Source organism: Orcinus orca, chromosome 1 (assembly GCF_937001465.1).
Source record: "Orcinus orca chromosome 1, mOrcOrc1.1, whole genome shotgun sequence".
Taxonomy (NCBI): Eukaryota; Metazoa; Chordata; class Mammalia; order Artiodactyla; family Delphinidae; genus Orcinus; species Orcinus orca.
This window is the reverse complement of record NC_064559.1, coordinates 102464956-102485594: the sequence shown is the minus strand read 5'-3', so window position 1 is coordinate 102485594 and position 20639 is coordinate 102464956. Positions and strand designations below refer to the sequence as shown.

General features: G+C 42.6%; 1 long non-coding RNA gene across 1 annotated transcript; it reads right to left on the bottom strand.

Moving 5' to 3' along the window:
* Positions 1 to 1248: 1248 nt before the first annotated feature.
* LOC125964260 (uncharacterized) lies at positions 1249 to 19040 on the bottom strand. The gene is made up of 2 exons (XR_007477112.1): positions 18093 to 19040; positions 1249 to 8482 (listed from the first exon to the last, which is right to left on the bottom strand). It is a non-coding gene; the product is annotated as an uncharacterized LOC125964260 (long non-coding RNA).
* Between the last annotated feature and the right edge of the window lie 1599 nt (positions 19041 to 20639).

Here is a 20639-nt window from a genome sequence, read left to right as displayed (position 1 = left end):
GAACTCAAGGATGACATACCAAATGTATTGAAAAGCTGTAGACACGTTAAGTGAACTCCCTGAAAATGATGAGCGCTTTGAACCAATTCCCCATCCTCAGATACCTCAGTCCTCAGGTCTCCAAATAGCTCGTCTCTTGCCTCACATACATGACCTTCACCAAGAACTCCCCTTTGGGTTCTTACTCTCTCTTTCCTCACCCTCCCTCAGTCAGCAGATTAACAGAAGGTGAATTTTGCCTCTCTGGGCTTCACTGAATTTTCTCCCCCACTAATAATCATACTTAGGTTGTGTGCACATGGGCTTATGTGTGGACCATCATGCGGAATTTTCTTTTATCCCCATCATACTGGGTTTGGATCCAGATCCACCCCTATGATGCACTGAATCCCATACTTCCCTAGGCCTCATTTTTCTCATCTGTATAGTGCGTAGAATAAATCCTGCCACCTGGGGTCGATGCGGAGGGGTCTTCAATGGGACAATGTAAATAAATATGAAGTAGTATGTAACACATAGTAAATGTTGAATGAATGTTAGCTCTTGCTTTTATTATTATTCTCTACTTTCTGACAGAGCAGCAAGACCCTCCACTTATTGCCACCAACCTGACGACATGGGCTGCACACCTTTATTAAGAAAAGGTGTGAGGGGCCGGGCACATCTCTGGGACAAGGACAAGGTCCAATTGCGTAGAGCAAAGCATCTGAATGGTGTTCACAGGCGGAAGCAACATTTCGTCCAGGGCATAATCATGCCATTGTGTTTTTACCCCTCTTTTCCAGAAACTCCTGTGTGATAACACCTGTCCACGATGGATCCTGCTCTTGAGGCAGTCTTGGGCAGCTCTGGCCCACAGTGACTTTTCCCTATCAGTGTACACAGCCAGCCATGTCTTTTGGAGGCAGACCGTGCCCCCTGGAGGAGGCTCATATGCTGAGGAAGCATGGAGAGGGCATGGCATGTGACAAGTGTTCACACACACAGACACCACCCCATTGAAGCATGTCTTTCTCTTCCCTTGATAGGTACAGCTGAGGTGCAGCAAAGCTCCTTACATGCTCACAGTACCAACAACTTATACGTGGTGGAGGTGAGATTCGAACCCTAGTCTGTAGTCTTTGCAATGTGGCAAGTGCTCTGACCGTCTTAGTGGCTGGAAGAAGCATAAAGACTGGACCCCGTCTTTCCAGAACCTACAACCCACTGATTCATTGGGAAGGCAAAGGCAGTACGTTCACACAGTCACACACTGACACGTGTTAATACAGGGGTACATACTCATATCAATGATACACACGGGGTTGTTATTCAGCGTAAATTCTGCAAGTGTGGAGACTTCCACTGGCCACTGAGAACAGAAGTTGCAGCAGCGTCCCAGAGGCCTCCGCTGGGACAGGTGTCAGTCTCGCAGCTTCTCCATGCTGTAGGACTGAGCGGGCTGCCTTCCAGGGTGGGTGCAGGCACGCAGGTGGGCAGCTCTCAGAGCCTAGGAGCCACCTGTTACAGAAGTTCTTTTAACATTTTAACTGTGGAGTCAGCAACACATGTGCATACCTCTTGACTCTCAGCCCTGTGCACACTCACTCTCGCACACTCAAGTTCATATTCCCTCATAGATCCATTCATGACCCCTCACGTGAGGCCACACACAACACACACACACAAACCATCACAAGCTGTCAATCACCATGAAATAAGTCTTCACTCATCTACACACACTCACACAAACACAGGCACCAAAGCACATGCTCACATTCTCATTCTTGCTCATGTGCATGGCCCCAGAGCATACAGTCCAGACCCTTTGCCAGGCTTCTGCAACATTCCAGGAGATTATCTGCCCATTGACCTTGAGAGTATATTCAAACACAAAGATCCCCAGATGAAGGGCATGATGCTGAGGCCTTCCAAAGAAGTGTGCCTTCCTCAGGGAAGAATAAACTTACCTCTTCCAAACAAAGAAATTCCCTAGAAGCTTGTATGGTGCAAGAAAGAGAACACACACCCATCCTGGAGCCTGGCAGAGCTGGGTTCAAAACCTCTCTTCCCTACTTTTTACTTAAGTAACCTTAGCCAACATAAACTTTCTAAGCTGTAAAATGAGAATAGCTCAAACTTCAAGGCCTGAATTACAAACTCGAACAGAGATTCTGACAGGCAGTGGAGGCCTGCCCCTCCCTCATCCCCCAACCACAGGCACCCTGGGAAAGTGAGGGCCTCTCTCACCAGCCCAGATGCTGGGCACACATCGTGCCGTGCCCCTGGGCATCCCCAGCTGGCAATGTTTTTTAGAAGAGAGGCTCTAGCTCCAGCCACCAGGAGTCCTTTGTCTGGAGCTCTGTCTTTTGACGCGGTCCCATTTGTTCTGCTCTGCCTTCCCCTGCATGTCTGTGCACGGGCCCTGACCTGGTGTTCCTTCACAGATACCTGCCACAGAAGACACAGTGGGCTTAGCCTTTGCCTAAGGCTGCTGAGACCTCCTTGGTCACAGTGGTGCCTCTGCCTGAGTGTGTGTGTGTGTGTGTGTGTGTACATAAGCAACAGAGTCTTGGAGAAAGAGAAAGAGCGATGCTAACAAAAGTCAGGGAACAATACCATTCCAAATGCCCAGGAAAAGTGTTTAGTTGTACCTGTGGCTACTAGAGTACCCATTTCTTCTGTCCTCTGGTGGTAACAGCAATACTACATGATTCATGCTTGAGATAGCAGACTCTACCCCAGAAAATCTGTTCTGGGTAGTGAGGGCTTAGGCCAGAAAAGATTGATAGGATTTTACACTGAAAACTCATGGATCTGCTGATGTTCATATTTCCTCTAGTTACGCAGGCATTGCTACTGAAATATTTGGGTTTGAGTTCTTCAGCTAATCTAAGCCAAACCATGGAAAAGTATCTACAGAGTTGGAAGGAGTAGGCGGAGAAGAGGATGTGAAGCAGTTTAGGGACCAGCATTGGTCTGGACCTCCCTGCTGACCACTGATCCATTGGTAAGGCAAAAGCAGCACGTTCACACAGTCACACACTCATATATGTTTATACAGGGATACACGCTCATATCAATGACACACACAGGGGTATTATTCAATGTAAATTCTGCAGTTGTGGAGGCTGACTTTGACCGCTGAGAACAGAATCTGGAGCAGCGTCCCAGAGGCCTTGGCTGTGACAGGCATCAGCCTGCTCCTTGCAGGATTTCAGCAGAGAGGCTCTAGCTTCAGCTACCAGGACTCCTTTGTCCAGAGCCCTGTCTGTGGATACGTCCCCGTTGGTTCTGCTCTGCCTTCCCCTACATGTCTGTGTACGGACCCTGGCCTGGTTTTCCATTACTGGCGCCTGGAACAGAAGAGACAGTGGACTTGTCCTGTTCCCAAGTCTGCTGAAGTCTCCTAAGTCACAGTGATGCTTTCTGTTTTAGTGTGTGTTCATGTGTGTGTTTGTGTGTTCATGTGTGTAAGCACTGTCTCAGGCCGTCCAGGGGCAGAGAACTGTCACTGTTGCCCCCCAACCCCCTGGTATTTAGCCCTCTGTCTTCTGGATATTTTGCTGTCAGGTATCAGACATTTCTGCTTCCATCTCTCTCTTCAGCAACATATTAAGGAAACCATTCTCTGTGTCCTCAGCTGTCCGGGTAACCCTTGGGCTTGAGTCTCCTCTGCCCTCAAGGGCTGAGGCAGCAAGGAGGTTCACCTTCCATTTGTTTTAGTAGGCACTAAATATAGCTCCATATAAAGAGCAATGGGCAGAGAGTCCCTAGACCTGAGTTGCTGCCTTGGTTCTGCCACTGGCAACCTGTCTGATCCTGAGCAAGTCATTTCCTTTTCCCAGGTCTCAGTTTCCTCACCTGCCCATAACAATGTCAGGTTTGCTGGAGTCTTTCTCAGCTTCCTTTTCAAGCTGACTCAATATGAGGTGACTCACTCTAATCTTTACTTAATCTTTTCTTCTCATAACTAGTCACAGTCATGGAAAACCTGTCAAGAGGTAAGGATGGGGTGGGGCCACCCAGATACCAGAACATTTTGTATGGATTCCTCCCAGTGGCTCAGAGTAAGCTTAGCTAAAATCCGCATCTGTATCTTAAGATTCCTCAGCCTTAGGAGTAAATTGCCTCCCTCCAGGGAACCAATACACACATACAGTCTGGGGCCAGTTTTATATACATATATAAAATAAATATGCTTAAATATAACTAAATATTTTATTATTTTGTGTATTTAATATCTAATATATTTTATTACATATTCAATATGTTTAATATTTATTTATATTTAATTAAATATTAGATACTTAAAATAAATATAAATATGTATATATTTATACTTAAAAGCAGTGAGCTTTACTACTATAAGCAAGGCACTAAACTATGATTTTAACACCCTTATCCTATATAGTATTCATTACTACTGTAAAAGATAAAAATTACTTTATTGCAAATGAGGAAAAGCAGTCCCAAGGAGGTAACAAACTTTGTCCAAGACCACACAGCTTGTACCTGAAGAGCTGGGACTCAAAATGTGTGTCTTTCATGCAAGCTCGTCGTTTTGGCTAACTCTACTCTCCCCTGATGGCTAGGCTGAAAACTTGCATTGGTACAGTATTTGGTAGAGAAAACTCCGGGTGATGTCTGATGGAATGCTTGGAATGCTGAGACATTCCATTCTGGCTTCTGTGGAACTGGCCAGGAGCCCTCATTCTTGATCATAATGGCCTTGAGGAAATAGAGAGAATGGCAAGATGTGCACAGAGCTAGAGCTTCTCTGTTGCGAGAGGGTAAGAGATTAGCTTGTGGTGTTTTAAGGCTGATTGATAGCAGTCAGCCACATTCCATTCAAACCTTCATTGAATATCCTTATCCATTCTCTGCATGAGACTAGGTCAGGATGTGAGGCTTTGTGCCTTGGCTCCCTGCAAAGTGTGTGTGTGTGTGTGTGTGTGTTGTGTACATGCAATGCATGCTATTCTCTTTGTGGATAGCCAGGAAAGTGTCATCAGCTATCATAATCTTAATAAAGTTTCCTACTGGTCTCCCATCATGTCTTATATTAAGACTGGACCTCTGTGTGGAGAGTTGTAAAATTGGTCTTGGATCTAAATATGCTCATTTTGACACTCCTTAGAACAGACTGGGGTAGTTCATAGTATAACATTGGCTTTGCTATCCCAGGGGGCTGGTGACCTGTGGTTGTAGAGTGGGTGCCATGGAGAAAGGGAAAGTAGAAAAGACAGAATCAGACAGCAGGAACCAGCAACCTTGTAAAGAGGTGAGCAAGGCCAGGCATCTACCCAGGACGCCTGCAGGTGTCAACAAAGGAGCACATGCAGCTGATTACAAGCTCCTTCTACCTCCAGGTTGGGCCAGAGGTCCCCATATCCTCACAATCCAGGGGCACACTCCAGCACTTTGAGGCTTTCCACAGGTAGACCTGTGCTTCATAACTTCTTCCCTGCTCTTTTGAAAAGGTGATTTGTTGGAGTAGTGATTCTTAAAGGGAAAAGATGGCAGGGGTCTATGCTCCATATCTGCTTGTCTGGAAGACTTTTGTGACCCCCAGGGGAGATTTAAATATCCTAAGGCTGCCTTCAAGTGCTGCCCTTAGCTGGCTGGAGAGTATCATGCTCTGTTGTAATCACCCAGTCACTTGTCTTCCTGCCCCACTCACTGCCTGTTTCTTCACTAAACACAGGGCTTGGCACTGATAGGTCCTCCATCAATGTAAGCTGCATCATTTAAGGACTTGCATGATGTTCTGAGGCAGTGGTTTCACATGTGACTGGGGTCATCTACAGTCGAGGCTTTGCTCCCTGCACACACCTGGTGTCTGCTCAGCAAGCCCTCATTCTGTAGTCTATTGACTCCCTGAAAGAACCATGCCATGTGGCCAGTGCATGCTGAACCCTGTCTATCCACAGTTCCTGTGCAGGAAGGATGCAGTCAAGAGGCATGGAGAGTCTATGGTTTGGGGGCGAGATGGCATGATACAGTGCAGAGTTCAGTCTTAGAACAAAATTGACATGGGTTTGAATTCTGACCCCACCATTTACCAGCTACGTGACTCTGGGACAGTTACTTAACCTCTCTAGATTTCAGTTTCCTCATTTGCTAAATGAAGGTACTGCTTTTCCGGCAGAGACTGGGGACAACAACCTAAAGAGTCTTGCATTTTACGTAGTCAATGTTCAGTAAATGGAAGCCATTGCAAGGAACCTTCTCTCACTCTCCATCCAGGTTGGCTTTATTGAGCCACACAGAGTCCTTGCCTCTTCCCCACCCCATGCACTGACCCAAACCTGTCTGTCTTCTTTGAACCCCACCACCATCTTTAACCAGCAAGGGAAACTTGGAATTGTACTGGCACCAATGGAGAAGTAGCTGGTCCCTCCTTCTAGGGGTAGTGTGGCCCAGCTTGAGAGGCTGTCAGAAGAAAACATACTGGCTGAGGTCCTTAGTTTCTCTGCCTGTAAAGTGAAGTGAAGCGATCACCAGGGTCACCTTGGCATCTGAGGCCTCCACCCTGTGGGTCTGAACCAGACTTCTGAGGGAGGAACTCTGCTAAAATTGGAAATAGTTGCACTGGCTTGAAAAGCCCAGCAGGTGGCACTCTGCCTTAACTGCCCGAGCCTGATGTATCATGTGGTTGGGCACATAGTCCTGTGGCTAGAGTGAGGAACAGGTTTATTTAGCTTCCCAACCGCAGACAGAAAGTCATTTGGAGCAAAAGATCAGTTGCCCACAGGCAAATGCTCCTTGCTGTGTACTGTGTAAGCCCAGGCTGGCTCCTCCATTCCCCTTCCCCTCCCCGCTGCTCCTGCATCCCACCCCTGCACACAGTCACCTATTCATACACAGTCACCTATTCTCACACATGTGCACACATATCCACACACACACCACACACAGCACGTACACACACCTGAGTCACTGTCTCAGCTACTACTCAGCATGCACTGGACTTAAGCATGCATTTTCCCTTTGGGCAAAGTCAAACAGAACTAGGATTGCAATCTCCTTGGAAGAAAGAAGTTCATTCCTGTATGTCCCAGTTTATCAGTCAGGATAGGCTAAGTCATGCTGCACTAACTAATGAGCCCACATTCAGTGCCTTAAAATAACAAAGGCTTATTGCTTGCTCACCTTACATGTACACTGAGGGTCAGCTGCAGCACTGCTACACATTAATTTGGCTTCAGGATGCAGGCTTACAGAGCAGCCTCAATCTGGAACATGGTCAGTCCTCACAGCAGAGAGGAAAGAGGGTGTACTGAAAGTGGCTCTTTCTTTTTTTTAAATAACTTTATTTTTTAAAACTTTAGATTTACAGAAAACATGTGATGATAGTACAAAGAGTTCTCATATAACCACACCCAATTTCCCCTGTTACAGACACTTTACATTACTATGGTATGTTTATTACAATTAGCGAATCAATATGAATACATTATTGTAAGTTCATACCTGATTCCCATCTTTTCAGTTTTTTCCTACTGTCCTTTTCCTGTTCCAGGATCCCATCCAGCACCCCACACTACGTTTTGGGGTCGTGACTCTTTGGCCTTTCGTGGCTGTGGCATGAACGTGGCTCTTAAGGTTTACATTTTATATGCTACAAAAGTCACATGACCAGGGTTGCCATCATTAACGAGATAGGGAAGGATACTCCCTAGGGGAGAGGGCCACAGGTAGCAAAACACTTATGAACGTAGCACACTCTATCTCACCTATGTAAAGAGATTCTTGGATATATACCCTTTGGAATTTTTGATCCCAGTTTTGTCTTTTTGTGAACTGTATCATCCTAGAAAATCCAGCCAACCCTTATTAAGTTCTCTTATATGCAAAAGTCTGCCAAGACCCTGAATAGAAAGAGGAACCAAGATTGAGAAAGATATGTTCCTGCTCTTCAGAGGCTAAAGATCCAGCAAGGAAGAAAGCACAGGCTGAACACAACACACAAAGAAGGCGTGTTTGACATGGGCCAGCATAGAAGGACAAAAAGCACCAGAAAGGGAGAGCCCCAACAATGGGGAGGAAACTAGGCTCTGCTGCATCAGACAGAGGATGTAAGAGAATGTGCCCTCTCACAGCCACACATTGAGACAGCTCATGTTCACGTATGCTCTGCACTGACCACACATTTGAACACACATTCATTATGTATCTATTATGGACAAGGCACTCCATAGGAGTCAAAGGAGAGTAGAGAATGTTGTTTCTGCCCTGCAGGAGCTCACATCTTACAAAGGGACAGACCAGAGGAGATTCAGGTCCAAAAGAGCAGAATAGGCACCAGGACAAGAACAAACACAGACACCAACAGCTGCCTAGGTAACACAGAATGGGGACTGTTCAGGGAAGAATTGAACTAGTTTCTGAAGTTCTGAGATTAGTCAGGTAGAGATTAGGGATAGGTACTCCAGGCAGAGGGAGTGGCTTGCTGGCAGAGGGAAAGTGAAAAAGACAGAATATTATTATTTTTTAAAACCTGTAAATAGTCATCATGTTCTGTAGTAACCTATATGGGAAAAGAATCTGTAAAAGAATGGATATATGTATACGTATAAATGAACCACTTAGCTGTACACCTGAACCTAACACAACAGTGTAAATCAACTGTAAAATAAAATCCCATAACTGGTGGGTGGGTGAGTCACAGACTGGTGAACACTTATACCACAGAAGTCCACCCACTAGAGTGAAGGTTCTGAGCCTCACGTCAGGTTTCCCAACCTGGGGGTCCAGCAACGGGAGGAGGAATTCCTAGAGAATCAGAATTTGAAGCCTAGTGGGAATGGATTGCAGGACTTTGACAGGACTGGGGGAAAAAGAGACTCCACTCTTAGAGGGCACACACAAAGTGGGTGCGCATTGGGACCCAGGGGAAAGAGCAGTGACCCCAGGGGAGACTGAACCAGACATACCTGCTGGTGTTGGAGGGTCTCCTGCAGAGGCAGGGTTGGCTCTATTTCACCATGGGGACAAGGACACTGGCAGCAGAGTTTCTGGGAAGTACTCCTTGGCGTAAGCCTTCCCAGAGTCTGTCATTAGCCCCATCAAAGAGCACGGGTAGGCTCCAGTGTTGGGTTGCCTCAGGCCAAACAACCAACAGGGAGGGAACCAGCCACACCCATCAACAGTAAAGTGGATTAAAGTTTTACTGAGCTCTTTCCACCAGAGCAACAGTCAGCTCTACCCACCACCAGTCCCTCCCATCAGGAAACTTACACAAGCCTCTTAGATAGACTCATCCACCAGAGGGCAGACAGCAGAAGCAAGAAGAACTACAATCCTGCAGCCTGTGGAACAAAACCCACATTCACAGAAAGATAGACAAGATGAAAAGGCAGAGGGCTATATATCAGATGAAGGAACAAGATAAAACCCGAGAAAAACAACTAAATGAGGTGGAGAAAGGCAACCTTCCAGAAAAAGAATTCAAAATAATGATAGTGAAGATCATCCAGGACCTCGGAGAAAGAATGGAGACAAAGATCGAGAAGATGCAAGAAATGTTCAACAAAGACCTAGAAGAATTAAAGAACAAACAAACAGAGATGAACAATACAATAACTGAAAAGAAAATTACATGAGAAGGAATCAATAGCAGAATAAATGAGGCAGAAGAATGGATAAGTGACCTGGAAGACAGAATGGTGGAATTCACTGCTGTGGAACAGACTAAAGAAAGAAGAATGAAAAGAAATGAAGACAGCCTAAGAGACCTCTGGGACAACATTAAACACAACAACATTCACATTATAGGGTTCCCAGAAGGAGAAGAGACACAGAAAGGACTAGAGAAAATATTTAAAGAGATTACAGTTGAAAATTTTCCCTAACATGGGAAAGGAAATAGCCACCCAAGTCCAGGAAGTGCAGAGTCCCATACAGGATAAACCCAAGGAGAAACATGCCAAAACACATAGTAATAAAATTGGCAAAAATTAAAGACAAAGAAAAATTATTGAAAGCAGCAAGGGAAAAAAAACAAATAATATACAAGGGAACTCCCATAAAGTTAACAGCTGATTTCTCAGCAGAAACTCTACGAGCCAGAAGGGAGTGGCATGATATACTTAAAGGGATGAAAGGGAAGAACCTACAACCAAGATTACTCTACCTGGCAAGGATCTCATTCAGATTCAATGGAGAAATCAAAAGCTTTACAGACAAGCAAAAGCTAAGAGAATTCAGCACCACCAAACCAGCTCTACAACAAATGCTAAAGGAACTTCTCTAAGTGGGAAACACAAGAGAAGAAAATGACCCACAAAAACAAACCCAAAACACTTAAGAAAATTGTAACAGGAACATACATATCAATAATTACCTTAAATGTGAATGGATTAAATGCTCCAACTAAAAGACACAGGCTTGCAGAATGGATACAAAAACAAGACCCATATATATGCTGTCTACAAAAGACCCACTTCAGACCTAGGGACACATACAGACTGAAAGTGAGGGGATGGAAAAAGATATTCCATGCAAATGGAAACCAAAAGAAAGCTGGAGTACCTATACTCATATCAGATAAAATAGACCTTAAAATAAAGAATGTTACAAGAGACAAGGAAGGACACTACATAATGATCAAGGGATCAATCCAAGAAGAAGATATAACAATTATAAATATAGAGGAGAGGGGGAAGATGGCGGAAGAGTAAGACACAGAGATCACCTTCCTCCCCACAGATACATCAGAAATATATCTACACGTGGAACAACTCCTACAGAACACCGACTGAACGCTGGCAGAAGACCTCAGACCTCCCAAAAGGCAAGAAACACCCCACATACCTGGGTAGGGCAAAAGAAAAAAGAATAAACAGAGACAAAAGAATAGGGACGGGACCTGCACCAGCAGGAGGGAGCTGTGAAGCAGGAAAGGTTTCCACACACTAGGAAGCCCCTTTGTGGGCGGGAACTGTGGCTGGCAGAGGGGGGAAGCTTCAGAGCCACGGAGGAGAGCACAACAACAGGGATGCGGAGGGCAAAGCGGAGAGATTACCGCACAGAGGATTGGTGCCGACCGGCACTCACCAGCCCGAGAGGCTTGTCTGCTCACACGCCCGGGCAGGCTGGGGCTGGGAACTGAGGCTCGGGCTTCGGTCGGAGCGCAGGGAGAGGACTGGGGTTGGCGGCATGACCGCAACTTGCAGGGGGGTAGTGCAGCACGGCTAGCCAGGAGGGAGTCCCAGGAAAAGTCTGGACCTGCCGAAGGGGCAAGAGACTTTTTCTTCCGTCTTTGTTTCCTGGTGCGCAAGGAGAGGGGATTAAGAGCGCTGCTTAAAGGAGCTCCAGAGACGGGTGCGAGCTGCGGCTAACAGCACGGACCCCAGAGACGGGCATGAGATGCTAAGGCTGCTGCTGCCGCCACCAAGAAGACTGTGTGCGAGCACAGTTCACTATCCACGCCTCCCTTCCAGGGAGCCTGTTCAGCCCGCCACTGCCAGGGTCCCGGGATCCAGGGACAACTTCCCCGGGAGAATGCACGGCAGGTCTCAGGCTGGTGTAATGTCACGGCAGCCTCTGCTGCCACAGGCTCACCCCGCACTCCGTACCCCTCCCTCCCTCTGGTCTGAGTGAGCTGGAACCCCCGAATCAGTGGCTCCTTTAACCCTGTCCTGTCTGAGCGAAGAAAAAACACCTTCCAGTGACCTACATGCAGATGCAGGGCCAAATCCAAAGCTGAGTCCCGGGAGCTGTGCGAACAAAGAAGAGAAAGGGAAATCTCTCCCAGCAGCCTCAGGAGCAGTGGATTAAATCTCCAAAATCAACCTGATGTACCCTGCATCTGTGGAATACCTGAATAGACAACGAATCATCCCAAATTGAGGAGCTGTACTTTGAGATCAAGATTTATTATCTTTTCCGCTTTTCCTCTTTTTGTGAGTGTGTATGCTTCTGTGTGAGGTGTTGTCTGTATAACTTTGCTTTCACCATTTGTCCTACAGTTCTATCCATCCATTTTTATTTTTTTAATTTAAAAAAGTTTTTTTCTTAATAATTATTTTTTATTTTAATAACTTTATTTTATTTTTTCTTATTTTATTTTCTTTTATCTTTTTTTTTCTTTCTACTTTTTCTCCCTTTTATTCTGGGCCGTGTGCATGAAAGGCTCTTGGTGCTGCAGCCAGGTGTCAGTGCTGTGCCTCGGAGTTGGGAGAGCCAACTACAGGACACTGGTCCACAAGAGACCTCCCAGCTCCATGTAATAGCAAACAGGAAAAATCTCCCAGAGATCTCCATCTCAACACCAACACCCAGCTTCACTCAACGACCAGCAAGGTACAGTGCTGGACACCCTATGCCAAAAAACTAGTAAGATGGGATCATAACTCCACCCATTAGCAGAGAGGCTGCCTAAAATCTTAATATGTCCACAGACACCCCAAAACACACCACCAGACATGGACATGCCCAACAGAAAGACAAGATCCAGCCTCATCCAGCAGAACAAAGGCACTAGTCCCCTCCACAAGGAAGCCTACACAACACATGAACCAACTTCAGCCACTGGGGAGAGACACCAAAAACAGCGGGAACTACGAACCTGCAGCCTGCGAAAAGGAGACCCCAAACACAGTAAGGTAAGCAAAATGAGAAGACAGAAAAACACACAACAGATGAAGGAGCAAGATAGAAACCCATCATACCTAAAAAATGAAGAGGAAATAGGCAGTCTACCTAAAAAATAATTCAGAATAATGATAGTAAAGATGATCCAAAATCTTGGGAATAGAATAGAGGAAATGCAAGAAACATTTAACAAAGACCTTGAAGAACTAAAGATGAAAAAAGCAAAGATGAACAACACAATAAATGAAATTAAAAATACTCTAGAAGGGATCAATAGCAGAATAACTGAGGCAGAAGAACGGATAAGTGACCTGGAAGATAAAATAGTGGAAATAACTACTGCAGAGCAGAATAAAGAAAAAAGAATGAAAAGAACTGAGGACAGTCTCAGAGACCTCTGGGACAACATTAAATGGACGAGCAGTCGAATTATAGGGGTTCCAGAAGAAGAAGAGAAAAAGAAAGGGACTGAAAAAATATTTGAAGAGATTATAGTTGAAAACTTCCCGAATATGGGAAAGGAAATAGTTAATCAACTCCAAAGGCACAGAGAGTCCCATACAGGATAAATACAGGGAGAAACATGCCAAGACATATTAATCAAACTATCAAAAATTAAATACAATGAAAACATATTAAAAGCAGCAAGGGAAAAACAACAAATAACACACAAGGGAATCCCCATAAGGTTAACAGCTGATCTTTCAGCAGAAACTCTGCAAGCCAGAAGGGAGTGGCAGGACATATTTAAAGTGATGAAGGAGAAAAATCTGCAACCAAGATTACTCTACCCAGCAAGGATCTCATTCAGATTTGATGGAGAAATTAAAACCTTTACAGACAAGCAAAAGCTAAGAGAGTTCAGTACCACCAAACCAGCTTTACAACAAATGCTAAAGGAACTTCTCTAGGCAAGAAACACAGGAGAAGGAAAAGACCTACAATAGCAAACCCAAAACAATTAAGAAAATGGGAATAGGAGCATACATATTGATAATTATCTTAAATGTAAATGGATAAAATGCTACCACCAAAAGACACAGACTGGCTGAATGGATAAAAAAACAAGACCCATATGTATGCTATCTACAAGAGACCCATTTCAGACCTAGGGACACATACAGACTGAAAGTGAGGGGATGGAAAAAGATATTCCATGCAAATGGAAACCAAAAGAAAGCTGGGGTTGCAATTCTCATATCAGACAAAATAGACTTTAAAATAAAGATGTTACCAGAAACAAAGAAGGACACTACATAATGATCAAGGGATCGATCCAAGAAGAAGATATAACAACTGTAAATATTTATGCACCCAACATAGGAGCACCTCAATACATAAGGAAAATACTAACAGCCATAAAAGGGGAAATCAACAGTAACACATTCATAGTAGGGGACGTTAACGCCCCACTTTCACCAATGGACAGATCATCCAAAATGAAAATAAATAAGGAAACACAAGCTTTAAATGATACATTAAACAAGATGGAATTAATTGATATTTATAGGACATTCCATCCAAAAACAACAGAATACACATTTTTCTCCAGTGCTCATGGATCATTCTCCAGGATAGATCATATCTTGGGTCACAAATCTAGCCTTGGTAAATTTAAGAAAATTGAAATTGTATCAAGTATCTTTTCCGACCAAAAGGCTATGAGACTAGATATCAATTACAGGAAAAGACCTGTAAGAAATATGGAGGCTAAAAAATACACTACTTAATAACGAAGTGATCACTGAAGAAATCAAAGAGGAAATAAAAAATACCTAGAAACAAATGACAATGGAGACACGACGACCCAAAACCTATGGGATGCAGCACAAGCCATTCTAAGGGGGAAGTTTATAGCAATACAATCCTACCTTCAGAAACAGGAAACATCTCGAATAAACAACCTAATCTTGCACCAAAAGCAATTAGAGAATGAAGAACAAAAAAATCCCAAAGTTAGCAGAAGGAAAGAAATCATAAAAATCAGATCAGAAATAAATGAAATGAAGGAAATGATAGCAAAGATCAATAAAAGTAAAAGCTGGTTCTTTGAGAAGATAAACAAAATTGATAAACCATTAGCCAGACTCATCAAGAAAAAAAGGGAGAAGACTCAAATCAATAGAATTAGTAATGAAAAAGGAGAAGTAACAACTGACACTGCAGAAATACAAAAGATCATGAGAGATTACTACAAGCATCTCTATGCCAATAATATGGACAACCTGGAAGAAATGGACAAATTCTTAGAAATGCACAACCTGCCAAGACTGAATCACGAAGAAATAGAAAATATGAACAGACCAATCACAAGCACTGACATTGAAACTATGATTAAAAATCTTCCAACAAACAAAAGCCCAGGACCAGATGGCTTTACAGGTTAATTCTATCAAACATTTAGAGAAGAGCTAACACCTATCCTTCTCAAACTTTTCCAAAATAGAGCAGAGGGAGGAACACACCCAAACTCATTCTATGAGGCCACCATCACCCTGATACCAAAACCAGACAAGGATGTCACAAAGAAAGAAAACGACAGGCCAATATCACTGATGAACATAGATGCAAAAATCCTCAACAAAATACTAGCAAAGAGAATCCAACAATACATTAAAAGGATCATACACCATGATGAAATGGGATTTATCCCAGGATTGCATGGATTATTCAATATATGCAAATCAATCAATGTGATACACCATATTAACAAATTGAAGAATAAAACCATATGATCATCTCAATAGTTGCAGAAAAAGCTTTTGACAAAATTCAACACCCATTTATGATAAAAACTCTCCAGAAAGTGGGCATAGAGGGAACGTACTTCAACATAATAAAGGCCTTATTTGACAAATCCACAGCAAACATCATTCTCAATAGTGAAAAACTGAAAGAATTTTGTCTAAGATCAGGTACGAGACAAGGAGGTCAACTCTCACCACTATTATTCAACATAGTTTTGGAAGTCCTAGGCACAGCAATCAGAGAAGAAAAAGAAATAAAAGAATATAAATTGGAAAAGAAGTAAAACTGTCACTGTTTGCAGACGACATGACACTATACATAGAGAATCCTAAAAATGCCACCAGAAAACTATTAGAGCTAATCAATGAATTTGGTAAAGTTGCAGGATAGAAAAATAATGCACAGAAATCTCTTACATTCCTATACACTAATGATGAAAAATCTGAAAGAGAAAGTATGGAGACACTCTCATTTACTATTGCAACAAAAATAATAAAATACCTAGGAATAAACCTCTAGGGAGACAAAAACCTGTATGCAGAAAACTATAAGACACTGATGATAGAAATTAATGATGATACAAACAGATGGAGAGATATACCATGTTCTTGGATTGGAAGAATCAATATTGTGAAAATGACTATACTACCCAAAGCAATCTACAGATTCATTGCAATCCCTATCAAATTACCAATGGCATTTTTCATGGAACTAGAACAAATCATCTTAAAATTTGTATGGAGACACAAGAGATCCCAAATAGCCACAGCAGTCTTGAGAGGAAAAAACGGAGCTGGAGGAATCAGACTCCCTGACTTCAGACTATACTACTAAGCTACAGCAATCAAGACAGTATGGTACTGGCACAAAAACAGAAACATAGATCAATGGAACAAGATCGAAAGGCCAGAGATAAACCCACACACCTATGGTCAACTAATCTATGACAAAGGTGGCAAAGATATACAATGGAGAAAAGACAGTCTCTTCAATAAGTGGTGCTGGGAAAACTGGGCAGCTACACATAAAAGAATGAAATTAGAACACTCCCTAACACCATACACAAAAATAAACTCAAAATGGATTAAAGACCTAAATGTAAGACCGGACACTATAAAACTCTTAGAGGAAAACATAGGAAGAACACTCTTTGACATAAATCACAGCAAGATCTTTTTTGATCCACCTCCTAGATTAATGGAAATAAAAACAAAAATAAACAAATGGGACCTAATGAAACTTCAAAGCTCTTGCACAGCAAAGGAAACCATAAACAAGACAAATACACAACCCTCAGAATGGGAGAATATATTTGCAAATGAATCAACGGACAAAGGATTCATCTCCAAAATATATAAACAGCTCAAGCAGCTCAATATTAAAGTAACTAACAACCCAATCCAAAAAATGGGCAGAAGACCTAAATAGACATTTCTCTAAAGAAGACATACAGATGGCCAAGGAACACATGAAAAACTGCTCAACATCACTAATTATTAGAGAAATGCAAATCAAAACTATAATGAGGTATCACCTCACATCAGTTAGAATGGGCATCATCAGAAAATCTGCAAACAACAAGTGCTGGAGAGCACGTGGAGAAAAGTGGACCCTCTTGCACTGTTGGTGGGAATATAAATTGATACAGCCACTATGGATAACAGTATCGAGGTTCCTTAATAAACTGAAAATAGAATTACCATATGATCCATCAATCCCACTCCTGGGCATATACCCAGAGAAAACCATAATTCAAAAAGACACATGCACTCCAATGTTCATTGCATCACTATTTACAATAGCCAGGTCATGGAAGCAACCTAAATTCCCATCAACAGACGAATGGATAAAGAAGTTGTGGTACATGTATACAATGGAATATTTCTCAGCCATAAAAAGGAAAGAAATTAGGTCATTTGTTGAGACGTGGATGGACCTAGAGACTGTCATACAGAGTGAAGTAAGTTGGAAAGAGAAAAACAGATATCGTGTATTAATGCATGTATGTGGAACCTAGAAAAATGGTACAGATGAACTGGTTTGCAGGGCAGAAGTTTAGACACAGATGTAGAGAACAAACGTATGGACACCAAGGCGGGAAAACTGTCTTGGGGTGGGGATGGTGGTGTGCTGAATTGGACGATTGGGATTGACATGTATACACTGATGTGTATAAAACTGATGACTGATAAGAACCTGCAGTACAAGCAAACAACAAAAAAAACTAATACTAAACTTTCTTTGGGTTATTTGTATGGAAATACGTTAATATAAATGTTTCAGACATTACATGAAATTTCTAAAAATCTTATATGTCTGGTATAATGTTATAAGTCATAATTCTAATTATTACTTTAAAATGTATATCTCAGAAATAACTAAATTTCCTTGTCAATTGCATTATTATGAACTTTCATCAAATCTTTAACCATAGCCATTTTTAAGTCTTTTGTCGTTTACAGACAGTTCTGGGTGTACTCTGATGCTTTTGCAAAAATGCTCCTATAAAAGTGTTTCACCTTCAAGGAATTCATGGAAAAGACTCTGACAAGTACAGGTTTCTGGTAACTGACTATACTGCTGAACTGAATGAATAAGCATTTTCAGAACTCTAATGGAAAACTGATGAATTCATAAAAGTGCTAAAAAAAGATCAAGATGAAAAAAAATTAATTACATGGGACTGAGTGAACTGATGAGGATGATTACAGTTTTTGTGACTTTCTGTTTGAATAAAAAAAACAATCCCCCCCCCCAAATAAAACCTGTAAATAGTCATCATGTTCTGTAATAACCTATATGGGAAAAGAATCTGTAAAAGAATGGATATATGTATATGTATAAATGAATCACTTAGCTGTACACCTGAACCTAACACAACAGTATAAATCAACTGTACTCCAATATAAAATAAAAATTAAGCTTAAAAAATTAAATTTAAAAAATTAAATTTAAAAAATAGTTATCATGGCTTATGGGTGGAATAGTAGAGTATTTGTGAAGAGAGAGAGAGGAAGGTGGGATGGCTGGGGAGAGAGGAGATTAGAAATCTTTCAGGGAGGGGCCAGAGGACGAAGGGACTTTTCACCAATGTCAGCGACCTTGGACTTTATCCTGAGGCCTGTTGGGAATCACTGAAGGGTTTGGGCATGGAGTGGCTTGGTTACTATGGATATAAGGTATTGTCTTGCCCTTTCCCTTCTCATCCAGCTCAGGAAGGATGGCTGTGGCAGGGTGGCATATTTGTATGTCAGTCAGCTGAGTATACGCAGAGTCAATCACAACACAGCACTGTGAGCCTTCGTCCAACCTGGGGGTTTCGGTCATCACCGGGCACTGGCTGAGGCTGGGTCTGGCAGCCCTTACTTGCTGCCTCTGCAGTCACTTTTCCAAGGAAGGTCTCTGTGGTCAGAGAGCTGGTGTCAACCAGACAAACTGGCCCAGTTTGTGGTATTTGCTAATTTGGTTGTTTGATTTGGTTCCCTATCTCAGCCGCCATCACAGAAGCCTCTTTCTCTGACCCGAGAGACAAGCTGAGCCCCAGGTCCCCAACCCCAGGTCCCAAACCTGTGCTCCCCAGTGGGCAAATGTCCTCTTGTCCCAAGTGTCTTCTTATAGGAAGAGAGCCACTGTCCCACCATGGCTGCCTCTGACTGGCCTTCCGTTGAAGTTACATCCACTGAGCTCAGTTGACCAGGAATGGAAATCACAGAGAATTCCTAAGAGAAAGAAAGAAAACTAAGAAATGGTTGTCCAGTTCATAGGATACACTCCTTAGGGGTTCCTATACAGAGCATCCTCTTTAGTTTGTGCCATTAGTCCCATGTTCCCCAGAAAACCTCTTTTGCTATACTACACCAAGATCTGCTTTTGAAAATTAGCCATCATCTAGCTGGCCAACCAGTTAGTCAGTCAGTAACTCAGTTAGTCAACCACTCAACCAGTCAGCTAGTCAGTTGTTCAGTGAACTAGCCAGTCAGTCAGCTAGTTTGTCAGCTCATTTCTTGTTTATACATTTACTTACTCACTCCCTCCATTTTTCATTCACTCTTGTTTATACATTTACTTACTCACTCCCTCCATTTTTCATTCACTCACTGATTGACTCATTCAACAGCATCCTTTACTAATTAGGCCACCCACCCACCAGCTAGCTAGTCTATCCAAGAACAAATTTTTACCAGCTGTAAGTACTGTCCTGAACATCTTTCCTGCATTTAGGAAGCTCACAGTTTGTTTGGGTGTAGAGAAGCACTGCCTCACCCCCACCACACACACACACACACACATACACACACAAATCCAGGCACCTGGGCCTCTTACAGTTTATGGATGATTTCAGTATCCATCTTCAAGTTTGAGGGAATATAAAGACAATGCATGTGGTTCAGATAAACAGGGAGAGCTACTTAGAGAGGGCAAGCATCAGCCTGAACTTGGAAAGATGGATTAGTCCAAAAAGCACCTTGGCGCTTCATTGGTTCTGATGGTAAAGCCAAATTGTCTAACCTTGTGTTTGTCATTCACTTCAACTCATTCATTTAAAAAGCAATTGCCTATTCATTTATGCATTCATTTGTTTATATTTATGGAATGGACATAATATGTGTGTGGCTAGTATGAAGGGTAGATAATAAACACATGGATATATGATGAGGGTGAAACTGCTCCTACCAAAAAGGAACTTATATTTGATGCTAAAATAAATAACATATATTTTATAATTTATATGTATATCAAGTAAAAACATTAGATGAAAAGTGCTCCAAATAGTTATAAATAAAAAGCTATGGGGGTTGAACAGAAGAGGAAAACACTTCTTTGGTGAGAGGATAAGGACAGAGGTCATGGAGAAAGTATTGTTACCAACTGGAGTGGAAACCAAACCCAACTGGCCACTCATCACTCAAAAGTCAATGTTTGAGTGACAGGGATTGGTAGAAAAAGAAAGGTGTTTTTTCAGGAAGCCGGCAACCTGGGAAGATGGTGGACTAGCATGCTAAAAACTATCTACAAGCAGAAGCAAGAATAACTACAATCCCTCAGCCTGCAGAACAAAACCCGTAAACACAGAAAGATATAAAAAAAGAAAAGGCATAAGACTATGTCCCTGATGAAGGAACAAGATAAACCCCCAGAAAAACAACTAAGTGAAGTGGAGATAGGCAACGTTCCAGGAGAAGAATTCAGAATAATGATAGTGAAGATGATCCAGGACCTCAGGAAAAGAATGGAGGCAAAGATCGAGAAGATGCAAGAAATGTTTAAAAAAGATCTAGAAGAATTAAAGAACAAACAAACAGAGATGAACA